Source organism: Symphalangus syndactylus, chromosome 4 (assembly GCF_028878055.3).
Source record: "Symphalangus syndactylus isolate Jambi chromosome 4, NHGRI_mSymSyn1-v2.1_pri, whole genome shotgun sequence".
Classification (NCBI taxonomy): Eukaryota; Metazoa; Chordata; class Mammalia; order Primates; family Hylobatidae; genus Symphalangus; species Symphalangus syndactylus.
Genome location: NC_072426.2, coordinates 113,064,715 through 113,079,531, shown reverse-complemented (window position 1 = coordinate 113,079,531; position 14,817 = coordinate 113,064,715).

The following is a 14,817-nucleotide window of genomic DNA, read 5'->3' as shown; positions in this document are numbered from 1 at the left end:
TAAAGCTAATTTCTTAAAAATGAAGATTTCCCCCATCTGCCTTAAAAAAAAAGAAAAAAAATGTTACTAATCATCAACTTCCATATCAACAATAGAACAACAAATTATTTCCTTCAAGCAGCAATGCTGTGGAACTCTTATGGACACCTAGTTCTCTATAATTTCCCCCACTAGATCTGGGAAGCAAGTATCAACAGAGCAGTAAGGAAAGAGTAAGAAGTTGTGGTTGTCTCAAATGGTCCACCCTAAGGCCCGGCGCAGTGGCTCACACGTGTAATCCCAGCACTTTGGGAAGTCAAAGGGGGCAGATCACTTGAGGTCAGGAGTTTGAGACCAGCTTGGCCAACATGGTGAAACCTTGTCTCTACTGAAACTATAAAAATTAGTCAGGCATGGTGGCATGCACCTGTAATCCCAGCTACTCAAGGGCCTGAGGCAGGAGAATCGCTTGAACTTGAACCTGGGAGGCAGAGATTGCAGTGCGCTGAGATCACATCACTGCATTCCAGCCTGGGCAACAGAGCCAGACTCTATCTCAAAAAAAAAAAAAAAAAAAAAAAGAAAGAAAAGAAAGAAAAGAAAAGAAAAGAAAGAAAAATAAAAAGAAAAGGTTCACCCTAAGACCTCCAAGGTCAATATGTCAGCCTCTCTGAACTGCCCCCTGTGGCCTTGCACCTGCCTCCTCTTCCCTCTGGGATTGGGCTTTGCCTTCTCATGAGTGCTGAATTATCTTAAATCTAACATTTCATTTTTTTAAAATGCACATTCCTCATGATGTATGATTAAATCAAGTTTAGCCTAAAGCTTCCTTCTTACATATGTAAGTTCAGCCTAAAGGTTTTTTTGTACATCGTGAACTATAACAATTGGAGGTGTAAACCAACTGTAGCCTACACCTGTGCCACTCACTGAGTTTTGGCCAATCAAATGCAGCCAACTGTTCAAACCATGTTCAAATAAGGCAAACACAGAGCTGTAACCAGTTCAGCTCTTTCTGTACCTCACTTCCGTTTCCTATACCTCACTTTCCTTTTGCTGTCTATAAATCTTCCACCATGTGGCTGCAATGGAGTCTCTGAATCTGCTGTTATTCTGGGGGCTGCCCGATTAGCAAATCATTCATTGCTTAATTAAACCCCTTTAAATTTAATTCGACTGAATTTTTTCTCTCTCTTTTTTTTTTTTTTTTTTTTTGAGACAAGAGTTTTGCTTTGTCGCCCAGGCTGGAGTGCAATAGTGTGATTTCAGCTCACTGCAGCCTCTGCCTCCTGGGTTCAAGAAATTCTCCTGCCTCAACCTCCCGAGTAGCTGGGATTACAGGCACCCACCACCACACCCGGCTAATTTTTTGTATTCTTAGTAGAGACAGGGATTCGCCATGTTGGCCAGGCTGGTCACGAATTCCTTACCTCAGATGATCCACCTGCCTTGGCCTCCCAAGTGCTGGGATTACAGGCATGAGCCACCGCACCCGGCCGAAGTTTTTCTTTTAGCAATATTAGTTACCTCCTCTGAGAGAATCATATTACTTCAGGGCTGCTGCCAGTCCACATGGGACTTTTGGACAAATTGGAAGAGGTGGCCCTTATGCTTTACCTTCATCTGTTGAAAAATTGTCATAATATACTGATTCTGTTTGAATAAGACCCTTTAGCACCATCTGCAGGAAAATCACCTGTGATGTCTAAGACGTGAACAGGGCTCTGTTAGAGTTAAAATCACGTGGCTTCAAAACCAAACAATTTGGATTCAGCCTCTAGCTCTGCATCTTCCAGCAGCTGACCTTGGGCAAATTGCTTAAGTTTTCTGAGCTCCAGGTTTCCCTGTTGGTAAAATGGGAATAATATATGTAATTATCAAGCTTGTCATCAGGATTAAATGAGATGATGTAAAGCATTTAGCATTATGCTCATCAAATACTATGGGTGGTGGAGAAAGGACAGAAACATACACATTAGCAGTGCTCATGATGTACATTAAAAATAGTGAAAATGAGCATAGAATTAGCAGGGTGTTCATTAGGCTCTGAGGTCCCATTATCCCTTGAGAGATCCCCCAGCACAGGGGACAGACACACCATGGAAAGATCCCAAGAGAGGCAAACCACCTTTGCAAAAATTGTATCTGAGGAAATTATGATAGTGAAAGAGACCAGACCTAACCAGCTCCATCTTGCTTCTAACCTTTAAGCTGTCCTTGCTCATTCCTGGGCATAGGCGGAACTAACCTTGGGAAGGAATTTAGTTTATGGTTTGACTCTGAAACAAAATTGTTAATAGCCCTTTCCCCATAAGACTCCCTTCTAGCCTGGGGACCCGCCTGCCTTTGTAGGACTAACAAATTAGCTACAAGATTACAAATTACAGTTTAGGGGTCAGGCAGCTTCTGGCTGCAAGAGTCTGAACCTCCCCAAATTGTTCCTGGGAATAACATCACCATCGTAAAACCTTGGATCAGTGCTTGAGAGATTTCGCAGCCCCTTCACTTGATGGGTCAGCTGACACCACCCAGACTGGTAATCTGGCTCAACCAGTTCTGCGATCCCACTCAGGAACAGAAGATGCAAGAAAACCTCACTTCAACCCCCCTATGATTCCATCTCCAACCTGACCAATCAGCACTCCCCATTCCTGAGGCCCTGCCCACCAAATTATCTTTAAAAACTCTGATCCTGGAATGCTCAGGGAGACTGGTTTGAGTAGTAATAAAACTCCAGTCTCCCACACAGCTGGCTCTTCATGAATTACTCTTTCTCCATTGCAATTCCTGCCCTGATAAATCAGCTCTGTCTGGACAGCAAGCAGGGTGAACCCCCTGGACTGTTACAAGAGGGGCTGGGCCCTATCGTGCTGCACACACAGAAAGAGAAAAAAGCAGGGTGATATGGTTTGGCTGTGTCCTCACCCAAATCACCTTGAATTGTAATAACCCCCACGTGTCGTGGGTGAGGCCAGGTGGAGATAACTGAATCGTGGGGGTGGTTTCCCCCATATTGTTCTTGTGGTAGTGAATAAGTCTCACAAGATCTGATGGTTTTATAAATGGGAGTTCCCCTGCACAAGCTCTCTTGACTGCCACCATGTAAGACATGACTTTGCTCCTCATTCATCTTCTGCCATGATTGTGAGGTCTCCCCAGCCATGTGGAACTGTGAGTCAATTAAACCTCTTGCCTTTATAAATTACCCAATCTAGGGTATGTCTTCATTAGCAGTGTGAGAACTGACTAATACACAGGGGAACATCTAGATAACACTGTAGTGTTGGAGCTTCTCGAGCCAGGAAACAGCTTTGGTAGAAAGGGTAGGCTACAGAGCTCAGTCTCTGGCATCAGCCTCTTTGTCCCTTTGGCTAACCCAGGCAAGACGCCACCAAAGGGGAGGAAATGAGCCCCTAGTGCCATGTGGATTTTCTCTCCTCTGTGAGAGTCACAGAAGAAAACATGAGGAAATGGAAGCATTTGCTCACCCAAGGAATGGGTTGAACTCAGCTTTGCCAGTTTCTATAGCCATGCTGCCTCAACTAACGAGTCAGGCTAGAAATCATTAAACCAATTTAATTGAAATTAATTCAAAATCTCTTAAGAGTCATAAATTGAAAAAGACTTCAGAGATAATGAAATTCGAGCCTATATCTGTAAACAAAAGTGAGACTCAAAGTGGGTTATTTATTTGGTTACCAGTACAAAGTGGCAGAGTCAGGACTTGAACTTTTATCTTCCAAATTCCATTTCCTCCTAAATTGCAATGAAGTGCAATTTAACACACAAGTCACAGAGATCCTATTAAAAGGGCTTTATAGCTTTAATCTAAAAACGTCTGAGGAAAAGAAAGTAGCTTCCAGAGAAAACCAAGAGAGCAAGGGAACCTAAAGATGATTGATTAATTTTGTTTAAAACCTTTGACTGCTGGCCAGACTCGGTGGCTTGCCCCTGTAATCCCAGCACTTTGGGAGGCTGAGGCGAGCGGATCAGTTGAGGTCAGGAGTTCAAGAGCAGCCTGGCCAACATGGCGAAGCCCCATCTCTGCTAAAAATACAAAAATTAGCCAGGTGCAGTGGCACACACCTGTGAGCCCAGCTACTCAGGGGGCTGAGACACAAGAATCGCTTGAACCCGGGAGGCGGAAGTTGCAGTGAGCTGAGATCACACCACTGCACTCCAGCCTAGGTGACAGTGAGTGACTCTGTCTCGAATAAATAAATAAATAAATAAATAAATAAATAAATAAATAAAACCTTTGACTTGATAAATAAGAAGGAAAAACTAGATAATTTAGCAAATAAGGCCGGGCGCGGTGGCTCACGCTTGTAATCCCAGCACTTTGGGAGGCCGAGGCAGGCGGATCACGAGGTCAGGAGATCGAGACCACGGTGAAACCCCGTCTCTACTAAAAATACAAAAAATTAGCCGGGAGTGGTGGCGGGCGCCTGTAGTCCCAGCTACTCGGAGATGCTGAGGCAGGAGAATGGCGTGAACCCAGGAGGCGGAGCTTGCAGTGAGCCGAGATTGCGCCACTGCACTCTAGCCTGGGCGACAGAGCGAGACTCCGTCTCAAAAAAAAAAAAAAAGAAAGATAATTTAGCAAATAATGATAAGGAAAACACTATTTATTAAAGCTTATGAGATGTAGTCAATATTTGGTCAAAGAAAAAGTCACAGTCTTAAAATCATTTTAGCTTAAGAACAATGAAGGTGAAGGAAGTAATTATTCAACTCAAGAAAATAGAAAAAGAATATTTTTTAAAATACAAGGAAAGTAGAAGGAAGGAACTAAAAATGAAAAAATATAATTAGTTTGAAAACAATGTTCAAGACCAGACTAGGCAACATGGTGAGACGCCCATTTCTACAGAAAAATTTTAAAAATTAGCCAGGTATGGTGGCATGTGCCCATAGCCCTAGCTACTCAGGAGGCTGAGGTAGGAGTATTACTGAAGCCCAGAAGTTCAAGGCTGCAGTGAGCTAGGGTCGCACCACACCCAGGCTGAGCAACAGAATGAGATCCTGAAAGAAAAAGAGAGAAAGAGAGAAAGAAAGGAAGAAAGAAAGAAGAGAGAGAAGAAAGAAAGAAAGAAAGAAAGAAAGAAAGAAAGAAGAGAGAGAAAGAAAGAAGAAAGAAGAAAGAAAGAAAGAAAGAAAGAAAGAAAGAAAGAAAGAAAGAGAGAGAGAGAAAGAAAGAAGAAAGAAAGAAAGAAAGAAAGAAAGAAAGAAAGAAAGAAAGAAAGGAAGAAAGAAAGAAGAAACGAAGGAAGGAAGGAAGGAGAAAGAGAGAGAAAGAAAAGAAGAAAGAAAGAAAGAAAGAAAGAGAGAGAGAGAAGAGAGCCGGGCGCAGTGGCTCACGCTTGTAATCCCAGCACTTTGGGAGGCCGAGGCAGGCGGATCACGAGGTCAGGAGATCGAGACCACGGTGAAACCCCGTCTCTACTAAAAATACAAAAAAAAAATTAGCCGGGCGTGGTGGCGGGCGCCTGTAGTCCCAGCTACTCGGAGAGGCTGAGGCAGGAGAATGGCGTGAACCCGGGAGGTGGAGCTTGCAGTGAGCCGAGATGGCGCCACTGCACTCCAGCCTGGGCGACAGAGCAAGACTCCACCTCAATTAAAAAAAAAAAAAAAAAAAAAAAGAGAGAAGAGAGAGAAAGAAAGAAAGGAGAAACGAAGGAAGGAGAAAGAGAGAGAAAGAAAAAGAAAGAAAGAAAAAAGAAAGAAAGAAAGAGAAAAAAGAGAAAGAAAGGGCATGAAAGAAGAAGAAAGAGAAAGGAAGAAAGACAAAATCAGTGGGATTGATTGATTGATTGATTGTTGGGAGACAGTTCTTCAGCATCTCTTGGTTTCTGAATACCTCAGGACAGGGGCAGAGGCAGAGGCACTGGCTACCTTTCTTGTGGACCATCTCTTCAGGGAGGTTTGTATAGCAAACAGGTTTGCAAGACAAAGAGAGGGTCTTTACCCAGAGCCAAGCACCCAGCTTACTGTCCTTATAAAAGATTCCGGTTCCCTAAATTTAGGACTTAGATTCCTCTCCTGTAACCCACTCTGTGTGCAGACATCATGAGACTTTCATGATGTTAGGTGGAACTGGGGTTAGGGAACTGGCACAAATCTCTCACCTAGGAGACCACTGGCAGACTAATTTGTTAGCTTGCACGTAGGAGAAAAAAAAATCTCAGGTCCTTTGCAGTTCTTCATATGGATAAAGAAATCCAAGAGCTGGTTCACTGAGGGGAAAAAAAACAACCAGAAACAATAATAAATAATCCATTAACTGGTCTTGAACAGCGCAAAAGGACAGCTTCAACTCCCCATGATTTCATCTCTGACCTGACCAATCAGCACTCCCCATTCCCCACCCACCAAATTATCCTTAAAAACTCTGATCTCCGAATACTCGGGGAGACTGATTTGAGTAATAATAAAACAACTCTGGTCTCCCACACAGTCGGTTCTGTGTTAATTCCTCTTTCTTTTTTGCAATCCCCCTGTCTTGATAAATCAACTCTGTCTGGGCAGTGAGCAAGGTGAACCTATTGGCTGGTTACAGTCTAATTTTTAAAACTAGGGGAAAATACAAATAGATTAACACATATATAGGAAACTATAATTCTTACAAAATAATTATTTGCACAACTATATGCTGATAGTTTAAAAATCAGAGTGAAATGGATAATTTTGAGGAAAACGTAAAATATCAAAATTCAATCAAAAAGAAAAACCTGAACCAAAGGTTTTCCTGAACGGGCCAATCTCATCCAATAAACTGAGAGGCCAAAGCTAAGGTCTTGGTCTACTCAGCAGATAAGCCACATTCTTCCAGGACCCACCCACTCACTTTCCCCTGGCTCTTAATCAAAGATTGAGACAACCTCATCAGCCCCCAGGCCCATGCTAGGCTGTGCTCGGAGTTGAAAATGGAGGTCAAGTTTCCCAGCCTTGATCCCAAACACTATAATGCCATCATATGACCAAACTTTCTAACTGCATTTTTTCACTGGAGCAAGAAGAGAAATAAAAAATAATTTTTATTAAATTATGTTGATATATAGTCCTTATGAGTCCTAACCTTTACCTTTTGAGAAGCGTTCTTTATTTATAAAATAATACCTTTGCCCTGGAAATGCTGGCTCAGAAGCAACCGATTTTGATTTGACAGTCAGTAAGATCACCAGAAAGAGTCTTTTTGTGCATGTCAGTGCATTCTTTTGGCTTAATCTGCTGCTATATACAACGACTCTTCCCTGTACAATCCACTTGTTAAAACAGAGCGGTGGGCTGGGCGTGGTGGCTCATGCCTGCAATTCCAGCACTTTGGGAGGCTGAGGCAGGTGGATCATTTGAGGTCAGGAGTTTGAGACCAGCTTGTCCAACATGGTGAAACCCCATCTCTACTAAAAATACAGAAACATTAGCCAGGCATGGTGGCATGTGCCTGTAATCCCAGCTACTTGGGAGGCTGAGATAGGAGAATCGCTTGAACTCAGGAGGCAGAGGTTGCAGTGAGCTGAGATCGCCCCACTGCACTACAGCCTGGGTGACACAGTGAGACACTGTCTCAAAAAATAAAAATAAAAAATAGAGCAGTGGTTCTCAAAGTGTGGTCTCTGAACAAGCAGCATCAGCACATTTTTGGACCACTCGCTACTGTAATGGACTGAATGTCTGTGTCTCCCACAAAATTCGTATGACAAAATCGTAATCCTCAAGGTGATAATGGTACTAGGAGGTGGGGCCTTTGGGAGGTGATTGGGTCATGAGGGAAGAATTCTCAGAATAGGATCAGTGCCCTTATAAAAGAGGCACTAGGGAGCTCCCATAGCCCTTCTGCCATGTGAAAGCATAGTGAGAAGGCATTGTCTATAAATCAGAAAACAGGCCCTCACCAGGCACCAAATCTGCCAGCACCTTGACCCTGGATATCCCAACCTCCAGAACTGTGCGAAATAAATGTTTGTTGTTTAAGCCACCCCATCTATGGTACTTTTTTATAGCAGCCCGAACTGGCTAAGATACAGGGTGAATCAGGAACTCTGGGGGTGGAGCCTCACAGTCTGTCTTTCAACAAGCACCCCCAGGTGATTCTGAAGCACGCTTGAGTATGATAAGTACTGTAATAAGCTATATTCATGTGATCTCCTTTAGTATCCATCAGAGCCCACTTCCTGTTGGTTGCATCAACCCTACTCAGAAGGAAAAAATTCCATTCCTTTGCAGCCCCCCTCCCGCTATAAATAGTGAACACTTGCTCACCAGCAGCTGGAGTTCCGGCCCATCCTTGCTGGAGCTCTCCAGGCTCTGTGAGGCAGCTGCTGCAGAATACCAATAGCTGAAAGAACAAGGATATTCACATGTGCTGAAAATTTGACAATCTCTTAGGCCTTGCTCAGTAGAGTTATAAGATAGTTTTGCCTTATAGTAAAGCAAGTATTCCGCACCCCCTTTTTTTAAGTGATGGAGCCAATTCACAGCTACGGTTCCCAATTCTAGCTAAATGTGGGATTTAAAAAGGCAGCAAGATCCAAAGCTGAGGCAATAAAACTAGAAGGACCAGAAACCAGAATCCTTTCTCTGTCTCTGTTCCTAATTCACCATATGACCTTGGGAACATCAGTTAAGCTTTTAATTGTTTAATATTCCTGGATGTGAAATATGAGAGATAATGACCCCTTTTTCCTTTTTCATGGACCAGTATTTAGATTCATTACATGATCTAGAAAAACAGGTTTTAAAAAGAGCCACGGGCAGAGCTGGCCCTTGGTCTAGTCTCTACCCACCTTCTCCCAAACTCAGGGAAAGATTGGGAAGGGCTAGTAATTTAAAGACTCCCTCACTCATACACACACATGCATGACAAGAGCCGTTAACCCAGCACCAAAGTCACCATCAAGACAAATTGGGCCACCGCAGCCCTTGGCTTGTCTCTCTGACTTCAGGGGTATGAGGGAGGTATAGGGTGCATTTTCATGATTATCTTACCCTATGTTCACCCTGATCAAAATTTTTGACCCCAAAATAGGGACACATAGCCTAACAAATTGAGGCTACCTATTGGGAAACTAGGCAGGATTTTTAAAATCAAAGGACATAGATTGCAAACCTCTCACCTCCTGGAAAAATCTCCCAGCACTCGCCCTTCCAAGGGGTCTTGTGATCTGCCTCCACCCGCCTCGCCTTGGGAGCACTTTCAGAACCCGAACCTTTTCTTTGCTGTTCCTTCATGCATTCTAGGTGCTCAATGCGTGTTTGTTGAATGAAAGATAAGAGTGTCTGGATGGATTCTTCCTCTTTGAGGGAGTACTTGATGCACATTTTAGCCCACTTTCACCTGCTTGTTACAGATGGCTGCATACTGCTCTGTGTTAATCTCCACGACAGATGCCTGGGGCCATTGCTTCTCAAGATGTAGGATTCGATCACAATCAGAAGCCTTAGCTATTGCTCCTACAACCTTCTTTCACATGATAAACCAAGGCTCGGAGAGAAGAAATGACCCGGATCTATACTTTGTCTAGAAAATTCATTGTTAATACATTAAGTTATTGAGTGACAATTGCTATATCAAAAACTTGGAAATCTTCAGAAGCTAATAATGGATTTGGGATATAAAGGACATCTGGATATTGTCGTTGAGGGATGAGGAGCATACTTACACACAATTCGGCACTTACTCCTTTGTTACTACAATCAACTAATTCAGCTACAATCACAAAGAGCAAAAGATAGCGCTTTTGAAACTAGGGCTGATGCAATTTGGCTCCCACAGACCTGCCTGAGTCCTTTCGAGGATTATAGACCTCCCAAAGCTCCAGGCAAGAGGGAATGTGCCCTCAAGGGTTTCTTAATATGTCCCTCAAGGAACACAACCAAGACTTTTATAGTTGCTCTTGATCTATTGCTTACTGTGCCAATCAGTTTATGAGGGAGGCCTTGGGTTTTAAGCATCTTTGTGTTGAAGAAGCTGGCATTTGGAGAGGAGCTTTCTGCCCGAGTAGAGGAATCATAATTAGGGAAATAATTCAAAATTTAAAATGAATGTCCAGGCCGTGCACGGTGGCTCACGCCTGTAATCCCAGCATTTTGGGAGGCCGAGGAGGGCAGATCACCTGAGGTCAAAAGTTTGAGACCTGCCTGGCCAACATGGTGAAACTCCGTCTCTACTAAAAATACAAAAATTAGCTGGGCATGGTGGCTGGTGCCTGTAATCCCAGCTACTCAGGAGGCTGAAGCAGGAGAATCACTTGAACTTGGAAGGCCGAGGTTGCAGTAAGCCGAGATTGCGCCACTGCACTCCAGCCTGGACGACAGAGTGAGACTCTGTCTCTGTCTCAAAAATTAAAAATAATAAAGTTTAAAATGAAGTCTACCCAGCAGGGTGAGCCTGGGCAGAATTCTAAGAGGCAAGAAGCTGTCCTATCTTTAGCATCTCTCCCTTCCTCTGCTCATACTTGCCTTGCTTCCTTCACAGAGGCTGTGTCTCCTCAACCTCATGCCTGCCTAACACCTCAGTGTCCCCCTGGCCCCACCACCCCTGGCCTGACTCTATAGTCCTCTCCAGACCCACCTCTGCCTTTGCACCTCAGGCTCTAAACTTAACCTTCTCTCCCAAATGAAATGTGCTTCTCTTCTGCGTTGATTTCATTTGTGCACAGTAAAGTGTTGCTATTTCAGGTCTGCCTATGGTAGATCAGAAAGGCGGGTAGATGGACAGAGACAATACCTCCTCCTTTGATAGCAAAGTGACATTTCTGTCTGTTCAAGCCCCAAAGGCCAGATTCAAATTATACCTTTTCCTCTGCTGATGTAAGTTACAGGCCCACTGTTCTGCCCTTGGAAGGGTATGTGCAGAAGGCCTCAAAGAAGTGATAGAAAAGGTCCCCCAAAGTTCCCCAAACATTATTCTTCCATGATAATAGCACCATGATTTGCAGACTGTCTACCAGGAATGAGGCACTCCAAATCTCACCAGCAGCCTACGAGGTGTTATCACCCTCGTGTTACAGATGAGAAAACTGAGGCTCAGAGACATTAGTATACTAACTGGCTGTTGGTGATAGAGCTTGAATCTGACCCAGGTCTTCTTGGCTTCAATGAGTAAAACAGGGACTTTGCTCTCTAGTGAAGACCAGGGACCATGAGGATAAATTCTGATGACCATTTGAAATCAAGACCCAGTGAGAGGCTCTGCTGCCAGCAAGAGCGGACAGGAGTGTTGTCTTGTGCTTGTCTGGGTGGAAGGCAGAGAACAGTTCACTGGAAATGAGACAGTTTGTAACATGTTCTTGACAGAGTCCTGCCTGAAAGAATGCTTCCCTCTTTAAACAAAACAAATAATTTGTTTTCAAGTTTACTCACAAACAGAACCAACTTAAGTTTTTGTATCCAAACATTCTTGATAAGCAACAAACTCTTTGGTGATAACATCTTGCAGGGAAGAGACTTTAGACAGCAAAATATAAAATAACTTTTACTGTTATGGATTCAATTGTGTCCAAACCCTAACCCCCAGAACTTCAAAATGTGATCTCATTTAGAAATACAGGCTTTGGCCAAGCACAGTGGCTCATGCCTGCAATTCCAGGTGGGAGGACTGCTTGAGGCCAGGAGTTTGAGACCGGCCTGGGCAACATGGTGAAACCCCATCTCCAGAAAAAATAAGAAATAAAAATTAGCCAGGCATTGTGGCACATGCATCTAGTCCCAGCTACTTGAGAGGCTGAGTTGGGAGGATTGTTTGAGCCCAGGAGTTTGAGGCTGCAGTGAGCCAATATTGTGCCACTGCAGAAGGAAAGAAGGAAGGAAGGAAGGAAGGAAGGAAGGAAGGAAGGAAGGAAGGAAGGAAGGAAGGGAGGAAGGAAGGAAAGAAGGGAGGAAGGGAAGGAGGGAGGGAGGGGAGAGAGAGGAAGGAAGGAAAGGAAGGAAGGAAGGAAGAAGGAAGGGAGAGAAGAAAGAAAGAAAGAAAGAAAGAAAGAAAGAAAGAAAGAAAGAAAGAAAGAAAGAGAAAGAAAGGGAAGAAAGGAAGAAAGGAAGAAAGAAAGAAAGAGAAGAAAGAAAGGAAGAAAGAAAGAAAAGAAAGAAAGAGAAAGAAAGAAAGAGAAAGAAAGCGAGCTTGGGAGACGTAATCAAGTTGAAATCAGATGATTAGGGCAAGCCTTAATCCGATATGACTAGTGTCATATTGGAGAAAGTTAGACACAAAGACTGATGTGCACACAGGGAAGGCAATGTAAAGACACAAGAAGAATGTGGTCGTGTGCCACCAGTGGCTCACGCCTGTAATCCCAGCACTTTGGGAGGCCAAGGTGGGCTGATCACTTGAGGTCAGGAATTGGAGGCCAGCCTGGCCAACATGGTGAAACCCCGTCTCTATTAAAAATACAAAAATTAGCTGGGCGTGGTGGCATACACCTGCAGTCCCAGCTACTCAGGAGGCTGAGGCACGAGAATCACTTGAACTCAGGAGGCGGAGGTTGCACTGAGCCAAGATCATGCCATTGCACTCCAGCCTTAGTGACAGAGAGCCACTCCGTCTCAAAAAAAAAAAAAAAAAAAGAAGAAGAAGAAAAAGAAGATGGCTGTGTGACTGGAGTGATGCATCTACAAGCCAAGGAAACACTAGAAACATAGAAGAAGCAAGAAAGGGCCGGGCGCGGTGGCTCACGCTTGTAATCCCAGCACTTTGGGAGGCCGAGGTGGGTGGATCACGATGTCAGGAGATCGAGACCACGGGAAAACCCCGTCTCTACTAAAAATACAAAAAAAAAAAAATTAGCCGGGCGTGGTGGCGGGCGCCTGTAGTCCCAGCTACTCAGAGAGGCTGAGGCAGGAGAATGGCGTGAACCCGGGAGGCGGAGCTTGCAGTGAGCCGAGATGGCGCCACTGCACTCCAGCCTGGGCGACAGAGCAAGACTCTGTCTCAAAAAAAAAAAAAAAAAAAAAAAAAGAAGAAGCAAGAAAGGATTCCCCACTACGGGTTTCAGTGGGAGCATGGCCCTGCTGACACCTTGATTTCAGACTTCCAGCCTCTTGACCTGTAAGATAATACTTTTCCGCTATGTAAGTCACTCAGTTTGTGGTACTTTCTTTAGAGCAGCCCTAAGAAACTGATGCAATCACCAACCTAGATTTTAAAATAATAACAACAACAACAGAAGCAATAATGGTGTGCAATAACACATGTCCTCATTTAATCCTCTCAATAAACCAGTGAAGTAGGTATTATTATTTTCCCATTTTAGAAACAGGCAGGCCGGCACAGCTAAGTAAGGCTAAGAAATTTGCTAAAAAGGGATGGGGCTTTGATTTGACTCTGGGCCACCTGACCTGGAAGCCTTCCATGTTTTATACTCCTGCTGACACTGTAGAGCAGGTTCCATGGAAAACCCCAACTGCCTGGAAAGGAAACCCACACAACTCCCCAGCCAGGGAGACCAATATTTATGGCCTTGTCTTATTATTTCAGTTAAAGTAAAATTGTAAGTAGCTGCAAAATGTAAGTGCTCCAAACACATTATTAAGTAAAATGTAAAGTAGTTTTAAATTAGTAATAATCTGGGATTATCTAGACACTGCTTCCCACTATTAGTATAAATTAGTCAATAATTGAGTCTCTGTATTTATAATAGAGATAATAAAAGAAGTTATGTAAGAAGTGTGACTGTTTTCATTTTTTCCATTTGATAAAACTGAAACACAGAGAGACAACTGACTTGTCCAGAAGACGTGGCTGCAATAATAAATCCAGAACTAGAGCCTAGATCTTTTTATCATACTTTTTTTTTTTTTTTTCAGTTGGAGTCTCCCTCTGTCACCTAGCCTGGAATGCAGTGGCACAGTCTTGGCTTACTGCAACCTCTGCCTCCTGGATTCAAGCGATTCTCCTGCCTCAGCCTTCTGAGTAGCTGAGATTACAGGCGCACGCCACGTCACCCGGCTAATTTCTGTATTTTTAGTAGAGTCAGGGTTTCACCATGTTGGCCAGGCCAGTCTTGAACTCCTGACCTCAAGTGATCCACCAACCTCAGCCTCCCAAAGTGCTGGGATTACAGGTGTGAGCCACCGCGCCTGGCTTTATCATAGTCTTAGTCCAGTATGCTCTGCCTCTTTTAGAAGCAAACTTGTACTGATGTATTCCACATATGCCTGAATGCAAACAGAGGACATATGTAATACAATTCTTATTTTTCCAATGAGATTCTCCCTCCCCCAGATTAGCCTAATTGGATATATAAACTATTAGGATGTAGACAAGATTCAAATGTCTATGATATTTCAGAGATTAATTTGGTTGCACATATATATTACTTTTTAATTGACACATAATTGTATATATTTATGGGGGACAGAATGATATTTTGATACACATACACCATGTGTAATAATCAACTCAGGGTAATTAGCATACTATAACCTCAAATATTTATCATTTATTTGTGTTGGTGACATTCAAAATCTCTCTGATAGTTATTTGAAAATATGTAGTAAATTACTGTTAACTATAATCCTACAGTGCTATAAAAAACTAGAACTTATTCCTCCTCTCTAGCTGTAATTTTTTTTTTGGTCTTTTTTTTTTTTCCTTTTTCTGTAGAACGGGGTCTCGCTATATTGCCCAGGCAGGTCTCGAACTCCTGGGCTCAAGCTATCCTCCCACCTCTTGCCTCCCTGAGAGCTGGGATTACAGGTGTGAGCCACCGTGCCAGGCCATTTTTTTTTTTTTTTTTTTTTTTGAGGCAGGGTCTCACTCTGTGGCTCAGGCTGGAGTGCAGTGGCATGATCTATGCTCACAGCAACCTCTGCCTCCCAGGTTGGGGTGATCCTCCTGCCTCA